The sequence below is a fragment of the Mytilus edulis genome, chromosome 4 (assembly GCF_963676685.1).
Source record: "Mytilus edulis chromosome 4, xbMytEdul2.2, whole genome shotgun sequence".
In the NCBI taxonomy this organism is placed as follows: Eukaryota; Metazoa; Mollusca; class Bivalvia; order Mytilida; family Mytilidae; genus Mytilus; species Mytilus edulis.
Window position 1 is genome coordinate 36,996,047 of NC_092347.1, and position 13,490 is coordinate 37,009,536.

The window sequence follows — 13,490 nt, forward strand, 5'->3', positions numbered from 1 at the left end:
ATTTCCATATAAGCGGGAGATTTTATTAGTCATAAAACCAGGTTCAATCCACCATTTGCTCTTAAAATGTCCTATACTAAGTCAGGAATATGGCAGTGGTTATCAAATAGTATGTTTTATATGTATGTTTGTAGTTGTTTTTGTTGCTGTTCACTGTGTCTTGTTAAACTTTTAAATTGATTCAGGAGGAATAAAATGTTGAAGGAGTGAGACCGGGATCGTCGACAGAACAAACGTCTACTCCTAGAATTGTTGCGTATCAAAAATCGAGAATAAGGCACAATCAGGCGAAACAATGTGAGTTGAGACACAGACACATACCTTTCCCTCTGGCAATATCTCCGTGCATTTTATTATCTAATAATTCAATTACACATATTGTTTTGTAATTTTGTAGGAAAGAGTGTTATTTTCCAAATCCTTGCGCTGAAACTTCAATAAGTTTAAAATGAAAACAAGTGTATTCTGTCAGAACATGTTACTGAATTGATCGTTTAGTTCTTTGATCAAACACATTAAAACCAAGGTTATATCTTTGCCGATTCTTTGATACACTTTTTTCAATGAGCATTGAGAATAAAGCATAGACTGACCATTTTTTGGTGCTTATTTTTTGTTATTTTACGAATTTTGCTATTTTGTATATAGATTTGTAATTTGACGAGATTGAATAAATGTCTCTCTTTAATTAATTCCCTTTTGTTGCTGTCTTCTCCTTTTCAAAAAAATATTTCAGAGTTTTTGAATGGTGACTTCATCTATAAATTAAAGGGTCATCCTCAATTAATAGATGCATATGTAGTATAAGTAAGATAAGCATTATTGAATCACTATGACTAACAGTTCATGCTTCACTGGCTTTTGGTAAAAAGGCTCCCTATCATCCCCTAGGTTTTCATAACATCAGTAGCTAGTAATTCGATACTGTCATGCAAATATATTATAATTGTTTTATTCAAGTTTGGTGTTACGACGAATTTCGAAATCATTTTGAAGAAAGGAGTGCATCTCCATCGCACATAGCTTTGTTTCATTTCAAGGGTTTGGTAATCCGGTTAGACCATTTTCATTTCTATTAGCTCTTCAACGACTGTATTGGGTGTTGGATTTTATAGTATTTCGTTTTTGGGCACCATAGAAGCGACATTCATTGTCGAAATGTGCATCTAGCGCTGTAAACCTTGAACCGTTAATGTTTTTTTATACAACAATGTCTATCAATTAATATCATATGAACGGGTTTTAAAAACATGAAAATGTATCACTAAAGCAAATTGAAATAGGTCAGAGATATTTGATTTTGTTCCATTTTACTAGTAATTGAATGATATAATTTTTGGTTCGATTTTCAAACAGATAGCAGGCAGCTACAACACTTTACATTCCCTGTTTCAAATTAAAATAATCACTTTACCATTTATACATGTTTGATTAAATGTTTTTAAGTTTTCAACAACAAATTTGACAATAAACTGCGTTGTTTTATTTGAATTAGGCTCTTGCTTAATATTTAAATGAGACTGTGTTGTCTCTATCTGTGTTTATCCAATAACTTAGAATGAAATTCAAAACAGTGTGGCTGTGGCCATTGATTGACACATTAAATTCATCCATTGACTGGGACAATTTACGTGAACGTTTGTCTGTAACGACCACTGTTCACGACGTACCTACGATAGACATTTAAACTGTGGGGTCACCAAAGGTTTCTTAACGCCTTTAATTATAAAATAATTCGAAAAAGTAATCAGGAATAACCTTTATGTTTTGATTTATATAATTGATATAAATCAAAACATCGTGTTATTTTTGATTAATTTTTCGAATTACTTTATTAAGGTGTTGAGAACCTTTGGTTACCCCATAGTTTAAGTGTCTTTAAAAAGTACATAGTGAGCAGTGGTCGTTACATAGAAACGTTCACCTAAATTGTCCCAGTCAATGGATGAATTTAATGTGTCAATCAATGGCCACAGCCACACTGTTTTGAATTTCATTCTATCATTGACCAATCATTGTCAAAGTTAAAACATTTTCAGTACCAACTTTAGTACACAAAATAATAATTTAGTAAAATGGAAGAAAAAAGTTGAAATCCAAAACGAAGTTTCCAACATTGAGGTCCTGATAAAAAAAGTGATTAACATTATATAGATGATAAAATTAATAATAATTTAAAATTTTATTCGAAGCATATCTTTTATGATAAAAACAGCTTAAGGAAATTTGCAGTCTGGAGTGGCCATCTGACAAAAGTTTGCCTATAAATCACATGTACAGATATTTCCGCAAACAGGCTTGTTTGACCAAGGATCTTGGAAGACTTCCGATGATTTAAAATAAAATCTTATTTTCTTAGGTTTGATTTTAAAAAATTGTCCAAAAATAAATTTATTACAAACTCCTTATATAATGAAATATATAACTTATTACTCCAAAACAAACTTAGTCTTTTCGTTTGAATAGTTTTACATTCTCAGTTCGGGGCTTTTATAGCTGACTATGCGGTTTTGGTTTTGTTCATTGTTAAAGGCCGTACGGTGACCAATAGTTTTTAATTTTTGTGTTATTGTGGTCTCTTGTGGAGAGTTGTCTCATTGGCAATCATACCACATCTTTTTTTTTTTTTATATTTCCTATTTATAAAGCAACGGTTCTTGTATATGAAAATGCAAGGACGTTTTAGTTAACTGATAGCTGATAAAAGTCAAAAAGGGAATCTTTAAACACATTATTTTACATTATAATACTATATAATACTTTTTTTTTTTTTTTTTTTCATTCATAAGCAGAAGAAAGAAAAATAACAAAATTTCCTCCCAGGAAAATTCCATACGTAAAGTCCGTTATCAGCAGGGTTTATTGAGGAAGAATTCAATTTTTGACAGTGTATTGAGGAAGAATTCAATGTTATCTTATTGTTTTGTAATTTTAGGTACTTAGAGCAAAATGTATTCACAAATATTTCTGATCGAGGTCAAGTATTGAACGACATACTACATACAACATGAATATTATCTATCTGTTTACCTGTTTGCACTGAAATGTCATATTGATACTGATAAACTATGAAGTTCAAGGTAAAAGGAATAAAAGGAATTTGAAAAAACATGTTAGAATAGCGACTGTTGATTAAATTGGTTGTTGGTTATAATAGTTCTGTACGGAAGCGTATTAGGGACAGAAAAAATAAAATTGGCAGTGAACTTTTTTTTCAAAGTCGAAATTTTGACTTTTCAAATCTCGAAATTTTGACTTTAACTTGAAATTTTGACTTTTCAAATTTTGACATAAACTTGAAATTTTGACTTTCAAAAATCGTGAAATTTCGTCTTTTTGAAAAGTCGAAATATTGACTTTTTTGAAACTCGAAATTTCGACTTACAAAAAGTCTAAATCTTCACTTTAAACTCGAAATTTCGACTTATTTTAAACTCGAAATTTCAACTTATTTTAAATTCAAAATTTCGACTTTTTTAAAACTCGAAATTTTGACTTATTTTAAACTCGAAATTTCAACTTATTTTAAACTCAAAATTTCGACTTTTTTTAAACTAAAAATTTCGATTTTTTTTTACAATCGAAATTTCGACTTTGATCTCTTTTAAAACTTTGATGTTAGTATTCAAACACAGTTATTACAATTTTAGAAGGAGTAGCCATGGACGCAAATTATTAAAGGGTCATCAACACATTTTGGCAATTTATATTTTGAAATAGGTTTTGTTCCATGTTTTAGTTCCCACGACACTGTCATAGAATCGTCATATCTGAGAACATATAGCATCGCAGTTTCAAAGGCCTGTTTGGTTTCCCAATAGCAAGTCACTGACTTTGCCTTGTTTAAACAATGGTAAATCAAGTAGCCAAAAATGCCATGCATATTCAGGACGACAAATGAGCTGCTCGGTTTTCTAGTTTTGGAATTTTGAAATGAATAAATGGTTCTTTTTTTTTTTTAAATATTGATTAAACTCTACAAGTTGATATTCTTATGACACAACTATTAACCCTTGTCTTTATATATCAGACTGTTGAATAAAAGTATGTCGTAACATGGGTGTATCGGAATAACGGGGTTGTCTTGATACACATATCTGAAGTCCAGACTTGAAATATGTATTTGAACGTGAAACATATTTTATTTATTCTTCGGCAAGAACAAGATTTTCTATCTAAAATAACCTCTTTAAAATTGTTTAGTTTATTAAAATGTGCTTATTAAGTTTATGATGTATATGGCTCTCCGCTTGCTGATATAAATGACTGTGAATGTGGTAATCGCAAACGTATAAATACTTAGGAAAATTCGAAATTTTGAGTTTAAAACGAGTCGAAATTTTGAGTTTAAAACAAGTCGAAATTTTGAGTTAAAAAGAAGTCGAAATTTCGAGTTTAGAAAAAAACCGAAATTTCCAGTTTTAAAAAAGTCGAAATTTTGAGTTTAAGTCGAAATTTCGACTTTTTATAAAGGCAAAATTTCGAATTCTAAAAAAGTCAAAATTTCGACTCTTTGAAAGGTCGAAATTTCAAGATTTTAGAAAATCAAAATTTCAAGATAAGAAAAGTTAAAATTTCGAGTTAAAGTCGAAATTTTAAGATTTGAAATGTCAAAATTTCGACTTTGGAAAAAAAGCTCACTACTACTTTTATTTTTTCTATGTCCCTAATACGCTTCCGTAGTTCTGTCTTTTGATGCATTATCAATAATATGAAACATATGACAAAATCTTGCAGCCGATACAAAATAAGTGTATACTAACTCAATAAATACAGACAGTATATAATAGAAAACAAATTACGTGCCATAAAAAAATTAAAACAAAACAACAAAAAGGAAGAAACATCACAAAAACAATCAAAGTTGTCTTCTTTGTGCAAATAAAAACTATGTAATGCAGTTTAGTGTTAGAATATATGCATAAAGTATGTGATAACGATATTATTAATATCGTCAGAAGTTCTGTTTTGTGGAATAAAGAAAAGCAAAATTAGCTAGTATCTCAATTGCTTGTAAAACAATTGAAAGGTCTTTCCTGTAAAAGTGATGTTTTTGTAATGTACTTTGTACGACCTTTCGATTGATATACGACAAGCATACCTTCTGAAACTTTTGGCTTAAAAACAGAGAAGAAAAAAAGGTCTTTCCTCGCGTAGAGGAAAGACCTTAAAAACGCCGTGTGGTTATACTCAATGACAACATAAAAAGGCCTCCAATTGATATCTGCAATTTGAATAATATTAATCAATTAATTTTACTTTCAAATTTTCTATAGCAGTCATATACGAACGGCATGGACAAACACTCTTATCGCTTGATTAATATTAACATGATATCCATTGGTTATAAATGCATATTTTTCAAGTAGTATATTTTTTTCTTTACCAAAACAGATTTCCTTAACTTATAAATTGTAATTTTTGATTAAAAAATGAGGCATGAAATTAAAGACGCTTAATTATGAAATAATTATTTATCATATAACCAAAGTCATTTTGTTGCTTACTTGAAAATGCAAAACAATTAAATACAATCACCATGTGTATACATGACCGTCTGATTTGAAAATGCGGCTTTGAATATAAATTGGTTCAATTATCAAACATTTTGTAATTTGCAGATATTAATAAACATTGTTCATAGTTCATCATTTCCTTTTTATAATGGAAAGAAATTTTTTATTGAATGCAGGAAAACTAATCGAACCTTTAAATAAACTTATTCTAAAATATTACTTATCACAAATTAAAGGGGCACTAGCTCCGAGATATATAAAAAATCTTAAGTATCATTTTGTTTTTGTTGAGACGGTAATAATTGTGAGATAGTTAAATAATAATTCGCTTTTAGCAGCCAAAATGGTTCAATTTTGTCAAATTATGCTAACTAACATTGATTATGAATAATTCACTTGCAAGTGAATAATTCGACCTCATTAAATCCGTAGTCATGTGAACTTCAATTTAACCCCTTAGCTAGAGATGGACAACTCATGCATTGTACGTGTATACTGGTTATTTAAATGAAAAGAATGTCAACATTAAAATTGAAACAAAGGTAAATCATTTGATGACTGATTTGATCCAAAAAATCATTCTTGTACAGGTAAAAACGAGGAGAAACATATATTTTTAATCTATAAAATAAAATTAAACAGACCTATAAAAATCCAATTGTAAAATTTGGCTCAATCTATTTATATTTATGTTTACATCGCCTTTATGGTCATCTAGAGACAACTCGATATTCAATTAGATGCCGTCTATTCTAAAATACACACGAAACAAAGTTACATATTATCGACCCTATGCTCTGTAAATTGTTTACTTCAGACTTTTGATTGTTTGGATAAATAATGTACATTGTTATAAATAAAATATGAGAATTTGAGTCAACTCGCTGTCCATGAATTTGACAGCTAGTACCCCTTTAAAATTATATTATTGAATATTGTTTTTGTTGGTATTAAAAATGATTTGTTTTGAATAAATTCAAATCAAAATAAATATTATCCTTTATACATTATTCACATTCATGGCTCAACAATCTGTGTATACCAGTATCTTGACATTGCACAAGCTCATGTTTTTCTCTGAATGTTAATGACGTCTTTTCACTAAGTTTATTGATTGTTGGATGTGTACTGATTAGTCTTAGATACATGATTTGTTTTATTAGTTGATAATGGCTTTAAACTAACTGTCAGTAGCTACGAATACTCTCAAATATATGTACTCAGAGTCTTTTTGTTGAGGGAATGTACAAGTACCCTGCCAAGTCGACTTTGTGTTTTGTCAGATGTATTTCTACGTTGTATCGATATGTATAGTTGTGCCCTTTTCAACTGATTTTGTACTGTTACACCACCGTCAACTTTGAGGAGGGTTAGCTCGCCTCGAATCGAAACTAGTTGAACCTTGTCACATTCTGAAAGTCAGGAGCCTTTATTGCAGTGGTTATAGTTTGTGTGCTGTATACCATCTTTGTTTTTCGTTCATTTTTTGTACATTAATTAGGCCGTTAGATTTCTAGTTTGATAGATATAGGAAGATGTGATGTGAGTGCCAATGAGACAACTCTCCATCCAAATAACAATTTATAAAAGTAAACCATTAGTTTTCATATTAATTTCGGGGCCTTTTAAAGCTGTGTATGCAGTATGGGTTTTACTCATTGTTGAATCCCGTAAAGAGACCTATAGATTTTCATTTCTGTGTCATTTGGTCTCTTGTGGAGAATTGTCTCATGGCAAGCATGCTTCATGTTTTTGTTTTTATATATAACTCAGCTACAACTCAACCAAAACTCTATTTAAATGTGGCAAGTTGCAAATCGTTTTTTTTTTTATCTTCTGTAAGGTTTAAAAATAAAATACAACTAGAGTACAGTTTGGAAGAATAAAGTGTAAAAGTTTTCATCTACATTTTTGTAGTGTATTAGCTTTAACACCCAGTCTCCCATAAAACCATGCAAAACAGTCCACAAGGGGGGTCATCAGATTCGATTGAAACTTTGTGTGCTTAAACATCATTATGAAAGAAATTCATATTAAAAATATTTCATCTGGTTCCCATGTCTTTCAGCTTGGCGATGCTGTAATGTACCGGGAAGCAGTTTTCCCATGTTTAAGGCAGTATTTTTCTATGAAATTGACCAATTTCAACACCCTGAAACTTATAAATGCCAAAAAAACGAGATTGAGGATGATGATTTATTGAATAATCAAGTATTAAAGCTTTAGAAACTCATCAGTACATACATTTTTCAAGAAACAGTTTGTGGATTATTACAAGGGAGATAATCCAGTAAAAAATATTTTCAGAAAATCATAAAAAGTACATATTTTAAAACCTATCCAGCCTTTGGTCCATTAAAAATATTAAAATAACTCACTTTGGGATACTTAATTATGCATTTTAGCTAATACACTTGCTGGGGTCTCCATCAAGTACATTGTAGAATTCTTCTCGAAAAATGCCTAAATTTACTTTTTCTCTCTATAAATCAATGAATTTTAACTAGTATTTTGTGGATAATTTTGGGAATGTAAGTGTTTCTATTTCAAAAGCAGTACAATAATTGACAAATACATACAAAGTAACAATGACCATAGTTCAATTACAATTTATTGTGCCATATATGCTGAATTTATATGGTACAAAGGGAGATAATCTAGTAAAAAATGATTTAAAAAAAAACTTAAAATAACTTTTTTCAAACTTATCAATTCTCAGTACATTAAACATAAAAGTATGTATCTATTTGGTTATATTACGAGACATAGTTATTAACGCATTTAAGCATATACGATGGTTGGGCTCTTGTTTGTGTACTTTCTAAAATTCTCCTTGAATACATGTAATATCCAAATTTGCCTTTCTCTGAAATCAATGAAATTAATATATCAATCCGTAGACAATTTTGTGAATGTATTTTTGTCTTTTTTCTAAACCATTATAATACCTAACAATGTTAAACTAACAACGAAGACAATACAATCAACATAAATAATGCCATAAATATTGATTATCTATGATTAAAAGGGAGGCAATTTTGAGAAAAATGCATTTTCTAAAATCTGAAGAAAAAAAAAGATTTTTCTTCCAATTTAGTGTTTTGCTCTTGATAACTCTTAAGCCTGTCAATTCTTCCTTTCTTTTCATAAAGATGAATAAAAAACAAGGCCTACAAAGGTGTATAAAGAGAATGTTCAGACTAAAACAATTAGGATTTCTTGTACTATTCTGTTGAAAAATGTAAAAATTTGCAGTTGTTAATTGATTATAAACAAACATTTATAGAATAACAATCTGTATATCCATATAGTTTCAAAGAATATTTTTAAAAGAAAAGAGAAATAATTTAACAAGGTGTAAATACCTAAAAAAAACCAGTCAAATTAACATTGATTCTTATATGACCAATTGGATAATACAAAGAAATCCTAAATTATAAAAACAGACTTCTAAACTAATGTGTGCTGTCATATTTTAACTCATCATTATAAAACAATCTAATGTATTCAAATGTTTCTTTTTATCAAATAATTATAAAACATTTTTTTGTTGCTTTTTAAAGTTGACATCTTTAGATTGAAGTTTTCAAGATACTAGTCAAAAATTAAAAAAAAAAGGTTAAAAATCGTCATTAGAAGGCTATAAGTCGTCTGACAATTTGAGCAATGCAGACCTTTTTTGTAGTTCTTTGTTTTTTGCCCCTATAGTTTCTATACATCTATATATTAAACTATTACAGTTTGTCCCATTTCAAAATAATATGCAAACACGCAGATAAATGTTTAAAATCACCATTGACGGACAATAACACCAATAGGAAGTAAACTAGCAAGTTTAGCCATTGAATTGCTTTTACATATTGTCATGCTGATAATTTATATCGATACTGCACTATTTATGTTATAAAAGTGAGATATAGCGATGTTGCAGCGGCGTCAACATTTAGTTCTTTTTTTTAACACCAACAACTTTGTCAAAACTTAGATTTTATGAAATTTGGACAGAGCCTGTTTATGTTAAGTTTTTTTTATGGTTAAGAGATAATGTCTGAAGCAAACTTTAGAAATACTTTATATATTTTATGTCAAAATTACACTTTTACACTGACACGAACAATCACAGCCTTCATAACAAGGTCTTTTTCAGTTTTTTCCCGCCTTGCTGATATGAAATGCTTCGCTACGCGCAGCCTAATACGACAGAAGATGTCGAACATTGAACTGTTGGGGCATTTTGGACACAATACTCATGCTTGATACTGTCTGAATTTGGATTGAAATCAAATTTTTGACATAATATATATAATTCTGACACGAAGTAAATGTCGTCAAAGATCTAACAATTCTATTGTGCAATACTGTGCAATTGAATTCGAAATTTGTAAAGTTTTGGAAAAAATCCCCCCATTACCTTTTCGAAACCCCCTTGTAGCAACAACCCCACAACACAATCCCAGCCTCTCCTTTGTATAACGGAATCTTGTAGTACTTTCCAGAGAGATCCATAACACAATTTATTTTGTTTAGAAACCAGAAAAATGCTTGTTTTTGGCCCTTTTTGTCCCCTTATTCCTCCATATTTGAGTTATTAACCCCAAACTCGATCCTAGCCTTCCCTAAGTTATACGGAACCTTGTGGTACAATGTCATGATCCATACACTAACACACAAGTTATTGTCTGGAAACTATAAAAATGCTTGTTTTTGGTCCCTTTTTGGCCCTTTATTCCTAAACTGTTGGCCCCCTAACCCCTACAATGAATCCCAACCTTCTACTTGTAATATTAAATATTGTGGTACAATTTCAGAGCAATAGAAATACTAATACACAAGTAATTATCCTGAAACTTGAAAAATGCTTGTTTTTTCCCCTTTGTGGCCCCTTATTCCTAAACGGTTAGGACCATCAGCCCTAAAATCGATCCCAACCTTCCTTTTGTGGTATTGAACCTTTTTTTTAAATTATAGAGATCCATTCACTTAAACCAAATGTGTTTTTTTGCAGTCGTATAAAAAGCATACAATATAAAAGTAAGAAGATGTGGTACAATGTATTATACATGTTATAGGTTCTTTTTAATTTTTTGAAGAAATTTTACATTTCCTTGGGCCTTTCAAACAACAGCCATTATTTATCAAATCTTCATTGTTTTCTTAGTTATTATTTGGGAAATCTAACAAACTGACTAAAGAGACCTTCTATAAATTTCAAAATAATTGCAATATGAATAAAACAACCGATGTTCAATGTTCCTCAACTTCTAATTGTTTGAACTGGGCTCATCTTCAGCCTTGACCATTTATCTTTAGAAAGCAATGGTGTAAATTTAGATTAGATAACGATTAATTATACTAGATACTTTACAATACGAACCGATGCTCGGATAGAAAAACGAACAGCATTTATATATATGTTAGACTCAGATCTAATCGACGTCCGTTTCTCAAATCGACGTCCAAATCTTACGTCACATTCTCAAATCGACATCAAATACTTTGAACCTCTGATCGACGCCCTATGTGAAGTCATGTATTGCCAAAACTGCGTCCGATTGATTTTAATCGTCTTTAATCGATAATTGTTCAATATAAATAGATAATAAATAACTGAACTTATATTACGAGACATAGTTATTAACGCATTTAAGCATATACGATGGTTGGGCTCTTGTTTGAGTACTTTCTAAAATTCTCCTTGAATACATGTAATATTCAAATTTGCCTTTCTCTGAAATCAATGAAATTAATATATCAATCCGTAGACAATTTTGTGAATGTATTTTTGTCTTTTTTCTAAACCATTATAATACCTAACAATGTTAAACTAACAACGAAGACAATACAATCAACATAAATAATGCCATTAATATTGATTATCTATGATTAAAAGGGAGGCAATTTTGAGAAAAATGCATTTTCTAAAATCTGAAGAAAAAAAAAGATTTTTCTTCCAATTTAGTGTTTTGCTCTTGATAACTCTTAAGCCTGTCAATTCTTCCTTTCTTTTCATAAAGATGAATAAAAAACAAGGCCTACAAAGGTGTATAAAGAGAATGTTCAGACTAAAACAATTAGGATTTCTTGTACTATTCTGTTGAAAAATGTAAAAATTTGCAGTTGTTAATTGATTATAAACAAACATTTATAGAATAACAATCTGTATATCCATATAGTTTCAAAGAATATTTTTAAAAGAAAAGAGAAATAATTTAACAAGGTGTAAATACCTAAAAAAAACCAGTCAAATTAACATTGATTCTTATATGACCAATTGGATAATACAAAGAAATCCTAAATTATAAACACAGACTTCTAAACTAATGTGTGCTGTCATATTTTAACTCATCATTATAAAACAATCTAATGTATTCAAATGTTTCTTTTTATCAAATAATTATAAAACATTTTTTTGTTGCTTTTTAAAGTTGACATCTTTAGATTGAAGTTTTCAAGATACTAGTCAAAAATTTAAAAAAAAAAGGTTAAAAATCGTCTTTAGAAGGCTATAAGTCGTCTGACAATTTGAGCAATGCAGACCTTTTTTGTAGTTCTTTGTTTTTTGCCCCTATAGTTTCTATACATCTATATATTAAACTATTACAGTTTGTCCCATTTCAAAACACGCAGATAAATGTTTAAAATCGCCATTGAAGGACAATAACACCAATAGGAAGTAAACTGGCAAGTTTAGCCATTGAATTGCTTTTACATATTGTCATGCTGATAATTTATATCGATACTGCACTATTTATGTTATAAAAGTGAGATATAGCGATGTTGCAGCGGCGTCAACATTTAGTTCTTTTTTTTAACACCAACAACTTTGTCAAAACTTAGATTTTATGAAATTTGGACAGAGCCTGTTTATGTTAAGTTTTTTTTTTTATGGTTAAGAGATAATGTCTGAAGCAAACTTTAGAAACACTTTATATATTTTATGTCAAAATTACACTTTTACACTGACACGAACAATCACAGCCTTCATAACAAGGTCTTTTTCAGTTTTTTCCCGCCTTGCTGATATGAAATGCTTCGCTACGCGCAGCCTAATACGACAGAAGATGTCGAACATTGAACTGTTGGGGCATCATTGACACAATACTCATGCTTGATACTGTCTGAATTTGGATTGAAATCAAATTTTTGACACAATATATATAATTCTGACACAAAGTAAATGTCGTCAAAGATCTAACAATTCTATTGTGCAATACTGTGCAATTGAATTCGAAATTTGTAAAGTTTTGGAAAAAATCCCCCCCCCCCCCCATTACCTTTTTGAAACCCCCTTGTAGCAACAACCCCACAACACAATCCCAGCCTCTCCTTTGTATAACGGAATCTTTTAGTACTTTCCAGAGAGATCCATAACACAATTTATTTTGTCTAGAAACCAGAAAAATGCTTGTTTTTGGCCCTTTTTGTCCCCTTATTCCTCCATATTTGAGTTATTAACCCCAAACTCGATCCTAGCCTTCCCTAAGTTATACGGAACCTTGTGGTACAATGTCATGATCCATACACTAACACACAAGTTATTGTCTGGAAACTATAAAAATGCTTGTTTTTGGTCCCTTTTTGGCCCTTTATTCCTAAACTGTTGGCCCCCTAACCCCTACAATGAATCCCAACCTTCTACTTGTAATATTAAATATTGTGGTACAATTTCAGAGCAATAGAAATACTAATACACAAGTAATTATCCTGAAACTTGAAAAATGCTTGTTTTTTCCCCTTTGTGGCCCCTTATTCCTAAACGGTTAGGACCATCAGCCCTAAAATCGATCCCAACCTTCCTTTTGTGGTATTGAACCTTTGTTTTTAATTATAGAGATCCATTCACTTAAACCAAATGTGTTTTTTTGCAGTCGTATAAAAAGCATACAATATAAAAGTAAGAAGATGTGGTACAATGTATTATACATGTTATAGGTTCTTTTTAATTTTTTGAAGAAATTTTACATTTCCTTGGGC